Source organism: Apodemus sylvaticus, chromosome 1 (genome assembly GCF_947179515.1).
Source record: "Apodemus sylvaticus chromosome 1, mApoSyl1.1, whole genome shotgun sequence".
Taxonomy (NCBI): domain Eukaryota; kingdom Metazoa; phylum Chordata; class Mammalia; order Rodentia; family Muridae; genus Apodemus; species Apodemus sylvaticus.
Window position 1 is genome coordinate 69,214,323 of NC_067472.1, and position 9,180 is coordinate 69,223,502.

General features: G+C 42.0%; 1 long non-coding RNA gene across 1 annotated transcript in view; it reads left to right on the forward strand.

The window, feature by feature from the left end:
* Positions 1-5,417, forward strand: part of LOC127694768 (uncharacterized) — a 92,234-nt gene extending 86,817 nt beyond the window's left edge. Inside the window, exon 4 of the long non-coding RNA XR_007979855.1 lies at positions 772-5,417. This is a non-coding gene — a long non-coding RNA (uncharacterized LOC127694768). The remainder of the gene's footprint in view (positions 1-771) is intronic.
* Positions 5,418-9,180: the final 3,763 nt, after the last annotated feature.

Below are 9,180 nucleotides of genomic sequence, written 5' to 3' on the forward strand. Positions count from 1 at the left end.
CCTGAAGATGAGACTTTTCTCATCCTCTTCTAATTTTCTGACTCACGTAGATACCTCATGTGATCCAGACTTAAGCCAGCGTGCAGGTGTGTGGGCACTTGCCAAGTGTTTTTCTACCAAAGCTTAGGTTTTTAGACTTGGGGAAAGCTGTGGAGAAAAGGATCTAGCAACCCGTTAGACTTACAGACAAGAAGAATGGAGGGGCTGTCCTTGTTGCACAGTTCCATCCACAGCATCTACATAAAAAGCCAGCTCTGGTGACACACATTCAGAAGCCCAAGGCTGGGGACATGGAGCCAGGTGGATCCCCGGGGCTTCAGAGCCAGACAGTCTAGCTGCATCAGCAAGCCCCTTTTCCAAGTCGAGGTCCTGTCTCAAAACCATGGCAGGCTGCTCCTAAGGAATATCCCCCAGGATTGACTGTGGCCTCCATGGACAAGCACATCCTATCACACTCATCTGCATACATATGAATACCCATATGAATACACACACATATGGAAATACACTCCCACGTGCATACACATAAAATAAAAAGGGACCCCCATCATTCCATAGGTAAGAACTTCCTGGGTAGAAAAATCCATTTCCCTCCTAGAATTCAGTACACATATACACTGGTGACATGAATGTTTATTTTATCTGACTGTTCAGTCAGCAGTTGATTTTCACCTTGGGATGGCATAGATAGATCATTCCCTTCTTGAGGGGTGGCCAGTGCCTTCTCTGCCCCTGTAGTTTGTCATATTATAAACTTCTTCTTCCTTCCAGGAGACTTCCTAGGCTCTGGACATGGAGACGTCAGATATCTCAGCTAGATCTGGACCTGCTGCAGATTACGTTATCACAGGGCCTTATCCCTGAGACCCCACCATCCCACTGTCCCCCCAAATACTCAGAGCACTTCCTATTCTGAAGCCTTCCTTAGGTCAGCCTGGGGTATCAATCCTAACTGATCTGGAATTGTCCTGTTTTGTCTGCTTCAATGCTTTCTTTCCCCAGGGACCAAGTTCTCATTTTCACTGTCCTTTGAAGTAGTTCCACCTCTAGTGACGTTTGGACTAGTCACCAATGAACACCCACGCGGGATAACCCTCTGCCAGGCTCCTTACAGTGATACAGCTCAGACTTCTAGAATCTAACCAGGAACCGTCTGCGGCCCTGTTCCCACATCCTCTCACACCTTAGACTCTACACATTCATCCTCCACCTTGCTCTAGCCATCTCCCCTCAGCCCTTGCTGTTCTGTGACTGGCCCCCAGGTTTGCCTTTTGTATCTTTAAAACCCAGCTCTCCCTGTCTTCTCTCTGCCTACCTTTCTCTCTGAATTCCCCATTCTCCCGCCCAACTTTGCTTCATTTAAAAGTTGCTTCTGTTTCAATTAATGAATCCTAACAAGGGGAAGACAATTAGCAACTGTATTGCAGCGCCCAAAGTTCCCAACGTGTGCCTTTGTCTCCTGGCCTTTTCTGTTGCCACATACATTCTCTTGTAGTTTTTGTCAGACTTCATAATTTAGTATTCCAAGTTGGCCTCCACGAAACAAACGAAGCTTAAACCTCAGAGCTCCCAACCTACATGTGGCTCCTCCCTCCACCAGTGATTTTTAGCCTCTCTGAGGCCACACAAGTTGTACAATCTTCAGGCCCCTCGGAACCTGGATCTGCCCTGTTCTCATGATTCACGAGTTTCCCACGGTCCTGAAAGTGCTTTGTGCTCAGGATCTGGTAGATGGAGGGTTGGTCATAGGGGACAAATCAGTTCACTCCCTCAGTGTGGGACCTTAGGTGAGCCAATATTTTGCTATTACAAATCACAGAGCTAGCAGCCTGTTTGCGCATTAATCTTGGTCCACATTTCTTGTTATGTCCTTGAAATGGATTTACAGGAGGAGAGGGGCTACATGAAAGGCAGAGACATAGTCAGTGGCAGTCCCTTCCCCAGTCTGACAATGCCACAGGCAGTCATGTTCATCCCCATTACCCTGTGCTTTAAAAGTAAGCATTTGAAAATCCCCACCCTTTAGATGGGTGACACATGGCATCTCCCCTCTTTGCACTTGCTTGCAAGGTTGAGCCTTTGAACCTTGGCTATCCTTATAAATTCCCTGGTTAATGTCCTTGAGTGTTGTCCCATTCAAGATCTATAGTTATCATTTGATGTTATTTAATAATTTCAATGAAACATTTAAATATTAAAATATCATGAGACCTGTGTGCCAGATTGCCTTGGAATATACTTTTCCAAGTTCAATGCATACTCTTTAAAGATTTGTTTTCATGATTTTTAATTAAGTATTTGCATGCATGCCGTGTATAGATATGTACACATGAGTCCAGGTGCCCTCAGAGGCAAGGGACCATGAATCACCTGGAGCTGGAGTTACAGCTCCCAGGTCACAAGGCTCTCAGCTGGCACTGGAAACTTAACTCAGAGGAAACTGAACTTGGGTCTCCCGCAAGAATAGCAAGCGCTCAGCTGCGGCACTGTCTCCACACACATGACATAGACCTTTAAACATTTACTGTTGGAGTGTTTGATGTCACACTTTTGAAAGCATTTGTGGTTATTTTCCTGCTGCTACTGCTTTGTTGTTTTGGTTTCCTTTTTCACCTAGAGTGCTGCCCCACATCCAGATGCCAGATTGCACCGTTATTGTCTTGTTCTTACAGTTAAGGTGTTATTTTGTGTAGGGTTTGTTTTTTAATAGGATGCCAGAGGTGTAGGTAGGGTCTATATTTTTTCTACTTGGCTCACCAGTTGTCTTGGTGCTATTTATTAAATGGCCCACTGCTCCCTCCTGGGTTTGGAAAGAGTCCTTTATCACACCTTAAGTGCCTGCACAGCTGAGACATGGCTGTGGAATGACCCGTTCTGTCCCACTGACGGAGCCATCTGTTCCTGGACACTGTTTTCATTACTGCAGATTTATTATGGACATTAATATGTGGGAGGGCAGGAGCTTACTCATTACTCTTATCTTGACAAATTTATTATTTTCTAAAATTTCTCATTTTCCTAAAACATCTTATTATGAAATATAATTCATGTATTAAAAATGCACGGAACCATAAATGTAGAACTTAACAAATTATCAAAAAGCAAACACCTATGTAAATACCACCCAAGTCAGAAGCACAGAAGTCTCGGAGGGTCCTCACAGGCCTACTCCCAGCTGCCCATAGAGGGGATTGCCCTGGTGATATAGTAAGGGCTCAGAAAAGCTGAACTTATCCTAGTCTGAATTCAGAAACTCCCTCTATAACTTGCACACTTTGACCTTAATATAAATGAATTTCTATATAAATGGAATGTGTATAAAAGGACTTAAGTGTTCTTTTATAAACTAGTTTTTAAAAAGAATAGATTATTTATTTTATGTATATGAGTACCCTGTTGCTTTCTTCAGACACACCAGAAGAAGGCATCAGAGCCATCATGTGGTTGCTAGGAATTGAACTCAGGACCTCTGAAAGAGCAGCAGTTAATGCTCTTAACTGCTAAGCCATCTCCCTAGCCTCTTTATACCAGTTTTTAAATATCTGTATTGTTTTCAATTCTGCGTCTCCACGTGTATCTGTGTGAGACTACATGCACAAGAGTGCAGGTTTGCCCAGAGACCACAAAAGCGTGTTGGATTCCCTGGAGCTGAATGAGCAGGCAGACAGCTGTGCTTGAATTGGGTGCTGAGAACCAAACCCGAGTCCCTTGTGAATGCAGCAAGTGCTATAATTTGTTGAGCGATCTCTCCAGCTCCTTAAATTCTCTCTTGCATCTGGTCTTTTTTGGTCAGTGTTTTGTTTCCAATGCCCAGCCATACCACTGAGTATAATTTTTGGTTCATTTACTAAAGCAACCAAACAAAACCAAAAAACATTCCAAGATATTCAGCTCCCCGGATATAAGTGTTTATTCTCTCCTGCTGAACCCTTGGGCTGCTGTTGCTTGGGTCTTCTGTGAAAAGTGCTACAGTGAATTCCTACACATGTCTGACAGCACGCATGCACACCTATGCTACATTACATACACCGGAGATTGCACACCATGATATTTCATGTTGATGCATCGTTCAAAGTAGCCCTGAACATGTCTGACAATTAATACTGCCACCATCAGGGTATACAGATTTCTATCCTACAGTGGTTTACCACTCCACTGTTTTGGTAATCATTATCATTTCAGCCTTTCAGGTACTCATGCTATAGCATCTCTTAATAGTTTTAATCATGCATTCCCCATGGACACTAAAGTTTAATGCCTAAGTATGCTTATTAGAAATGTGGATTCCCCTGCCTTAAGTCTCTGCCCATGTCTTTTGTGCACTTTTATTCAGGTTCCCTGTCTTCTTAATGTGGTTTGATGCAGACTGAGCCTTCTCTTGGTATATGAATTGTAGTCCTCGCCTCTGGTTTCTTTGTCTGGCCACTTGGATTCTTAGCACCTGCTGACTGTTTCCAGGTGTGAATTTAGTAGACAGACAGCATCCACTCAGAACCTCCCACACAGCCAGATAGTGAAGCCTTGAGGCTTCACTAGCTCCAGTTCATGAACATTGCTCATGCCTTTCTTACTGCCTCATGTGTCTAATTCCTCTAACGAGATTTACTCCATAGTTTTCTGTGTTAAACCTTCCTTGTTTTATGTGCAGTGTATGTACCTATATGCTTTAAATATATATACTGTAAATGATACCTCCCATATTTTATTTCACTTCATGAGGCTATATAAACAGGATACAATCTATCTACTAACGTCATATCTAGAAAAGCTTGTGAATCACTTACAAGTGTATTAATTAGTCTGGAAAGCATTTGGTCTCATTACTACACGCAATTCTTTATTTTAGCTTTTTATCATTTCAAAATGGAAACTTTGCTTATTCCTTGTCAATCAATCTCTCAGCTTCCCCTTGACTGTCTTGCAAACTGCACCATGGAGACCTTCCTGAAAATCCCAAAGAGAGATGGGCACTGTGGACGCGCCGCTCTGTCTTTACATTCAGTCCCTGCGGGGGAGTGCTATGCTACATTTTTTCCCAAGCTAAATAAAGTTGCATGGGGATTTTACTTGAAGTTGCACTTTGGCACCAGGGTCCTATCAATCTTCATCTCCAGGATGCAGGATTTCTACTTATTTATGTCTTTGGGGGAATATTAGAACATTTCGTTTTTATGGGACCCATACATTGCCTTTAGCTGCGATCCCAGATGCTCATTTTGACTTTGCTTTTTAAAGTGGTAGGGACATCAATTCCTAAATATCTAGCCAGTCATGAGACATCCAGTAGCTGATTCACTTGCCCCTCTGTTTGTGTTACCACTTATAGCTGATTCTTTGGAGGTGCCAAGCCAATACATAACTTTAAGCAATTGTTGCTTACTTGTATTCTTTTTTAAATATTTCATTTGTTAATTTTGAGTGAGTTGGGACAAGTTAATTTGTAAACTTTGCGGTGATGATTTTGGCTTATACTATTTCCACATTTAGAAATTTTAATGTTAGTTTTGTATTTGATTATATTTTATTGAGTTTTTATTTATATTTTATTGCAAATATAAAGCAGCTCCATTATATTTGGTTTAAAGTTTGCTCTATGACTTTGTGCATAGTCTATGGTAATCTAGCCAACACTGACTGGTCATTTGAAAACAGGTGAACTCGTCACTTACATTAAGCACAAATCTGTGCCACGTGTGCACACGTCTGTGCATGTGTACATGCTCTTACACAGGTGCACTCCTCTTTGCAATCATGAGGGTTAGTGTTAGTGTTAGTGTTAGTGTTAGGGTTAGGGTTAGGGTTAGGGTTAGGGTTAGGGTTAGGGTTAGGGTTAGAATCAAAACTTCTCTGGACTCAAGTTTGTATTTATGTTTGACTTTCTGATGCCAGAGATAGTCCAAAGTCCATGGCTGTGTGTTTCATTAAGTCATGTTACATTCATAATTCCTTCTCCTTATTCATTCATTTATTCATTCATTCATTCATTCATTTATTTATTTGAGTACACCTTAGCTATCTCAGATGCACCAGGAGAGGGCATTGGATCCCATTATAGATGGTTGTGAGCCACCATGTGGTTACTGGGAATTGAACTCAGGATCCTCTGTAAAAGCAGTTAGTGCTCTTAACTGCTGAGCCACATCTCTAGCCCCCATAATTCTTCTTCTTTTTTTTTTTTTTGATACAGCTTGATTTACTCTGCTCCTGTGGTTTAAGGCTCTTATTTCTTTTAGGGTTGTTAAAATTTTCACCAATATAAAATGTTCTCTTCTTTGTCCTACTTAAATATTCTGCCTGGAATCCTGCTCAGCCTGTTTTGAACATCGAGTCTTCCTTTTGTTCCTTAGCTTCCTGTTGCCCACTGAATTAGCTGTGTGTCATTAGGTAGAATGCATGCATCGCAAAGCTGAACTCTGTGTTATTTATATCCATTCCTCTTCTAAGCAGTTTTCTTTCTTTTGTTTTATGAGACAGGGGTTTCTCCAAGTATCCCTGGCTGTCCTGAACTCCCTCTGTAGACCAGGCTGGCCTTAAACTCAGAGCTACACTTTCCTCTGCCTCTCAAGTGCTGGGATTAAAAGCATGTGCCACCACAATCCAGCATTTGCAAATCACTTAATATAATAGAGTCCACCCCAGTCCTTGTCTCTGCTGATATGCATTGATTTCATTTCTGTCCTCCATCTTTGGCTTTGCTTTCCATGTGGTATTAGACCTGAAGTTTAATACCTTTGGTTAAATGTGATTTCCTTGGGGCCTGAAGTGGTCCCACCTCAGAGTTACTCCATACTCATGCTGAGGGGAGATGCTGATGCCAGCAGCCTGCAGTGGATAGCAGCCCTGTGACAGACAGGAGTAAGGTTCCGCTCTAGAACTCCTTTAGCACTTGTTCCTAGCACAGACCTATGGTTCCAGCTCTTCCCCATCACCTGGTTGCTTCTGTACAACTGGGGAAAAGTGTCATTTATTTTTAATGTGCCTAGCAAATACAACATGAAAAGGCAAACACTGTCTGAGGACTTCAGTTACCCGACAGAGGTGGTCAGAAACCTGCAGGGGTGAAACAGAATACAGAGCCCAGCTGCCACCCTGGGCCTTGTGTGATGCCACTGTCCAGCTCCAGAGGGTCCTCCGTCTGATTATTCTCCATCTGGCGGAGATATGTGGGCTGTGCTACTCAACTGGGAAGAGCATTCCAGCCATGCCCACTATTACTCATACATCAGGCTGTGATAACGAAATGTTCTCCACTCCAGTTCCCTTTCTCCCATGAGTATACCCACAAGGAACAAATGCCTAGTGTCAAAAGACCAGGAATTAACTCTCATCCCCTTGCTGGTCAAGTAGGCACTGTTGTCCTGCGCTCCTGAGCACTGGGGACTTGGAATGAGTGTGGGAGTGTTTTGTTCTTATTGCTAAGTTGGGTTGTATAGGTTTGTAGTGGTTTTATTTGTTTGTTTGGCTGGTTGTTTGGTTGCTGTTGTTTTTGGTGACGGTGGGGGTGTGTGTTTGTAGTATTGTATGATAGATGCCAGCCTTGCTTTTGAACATATATTTAGAAATGGTCAACCTGTTGGCTGACCTCAGACAGTTCAGTCCTGTACTATGAGCACTTGAAACACCTTATTGTCATTAAAAATACTCAGCTGATTATGTTAAAGATCATAAAATACATGCATGGTACATATCAACAAAAACAGCATAGATTTCTATCTAATGTGCATGGATAAAGAGAATGTACTAAAAATATATAAAGTAAGATGAAAATAGGCAAATATCATCAATGCAGATAAGATGGGACTGGAATTCTAATCTTCCTTTGTAATGAGATATACTGGCTGGTTTTGTGATGCAAGCTAGAGTCATCAGAAAGGAAAGATCCACAGTTGAGGAAATACCTCATGAGATACAACTGTAAGGCATTGTCTCAATTAGTGATTAATGAGGGAGGGGCCAGCCTATTGTGGGAGGTGCCATCCCTGGGCTACTGGCTCTGGGTTATATAAAAAAGCAAGCTGAGCAAGTCAGTAAGCAGCACCCCTTCGTGGCTTCTTCATCAGCTCCTGGCTGCCTCCAGGATCATGCCCTGGTTAGGTTCCTGTCATTCAATGATGCACAGTGCTGTGGAAGTAAGTGTAAGCCCAACACGCCCTTCACCCCCAGCTTGCTTTTGATCATGGCATTTTTGATGCAGCAATAAAAGCCCTAACAAAGACAAGGATACTGGAAATGAGGGAGCAACGTGGGCCAAAAGATAATAACTGTGTGCTGTGACTTCCGCACTTATCTAGATTGTCGTTCAGAACTGGAGACAAGAGAAATGCACCTTCCACTTTGAAAGAAAAAAAATGTTCACTGCTCTTTTGTAAGTGATCTTCAAGCATGCTCTCAAACAACATGAAAGTGTGAATTTGATAAAGACAAACACGAGATAAGAGGTGCAGCGATGAACAAAAGTGCTGTCAAGCAACCACAGCTAATGACAATGACTTTCTGATAATGGGATTCAAAAACTTTCATGTGTTTCATGTGTTACTATTAAAGAAGAATAAAGATTTTTTTTCTAAGAGCTGCAGAGATGGCTTATCAGTTAAGAGCACTTGCTCCTCTAGCAGAAGAATATTCACACACACACACACATACATACATACATATATATATGTGTGTGTGTGTGTATGTGTGTGTGTATGAATAATTAACATATGTGAGGGAAGATAAATTATAGTTAGCCATGTTTAACATTTTGTAAGGAAAACGAAAGCTGTGATAAAAGGTAGTATATTTAAATTCTAAAGATTTCAAACAAATAGTTAAAGGAAAAGGGAATCTTAGTTATATCCATATAAAGAATATTAAAGAGGAAAGAGCAAAATAAATAGATAGATAGATAGATAGATAGATAGATAGATAGATAGATGATAGATAGATAGATACTAACCCAACTTAGCTGACACAGGCTCACAGAGCAATTCCAGATAGTAAAGAATAAGGAACAGGGAATGAGCTAGCTCAACAGGCACTGGCTGGTCTTGGAACTGACACAGGTTAAGTTCTAAGCACTGACATGGCAGCACACAAGCATTTGTAATTCCAGTTCCAGAGTACCTGATGCCCCCTTCTGGATGCTGTCAGCACTGTATGCACATGGAGCCCAGACCAACACAGGCAAAATGACACGTC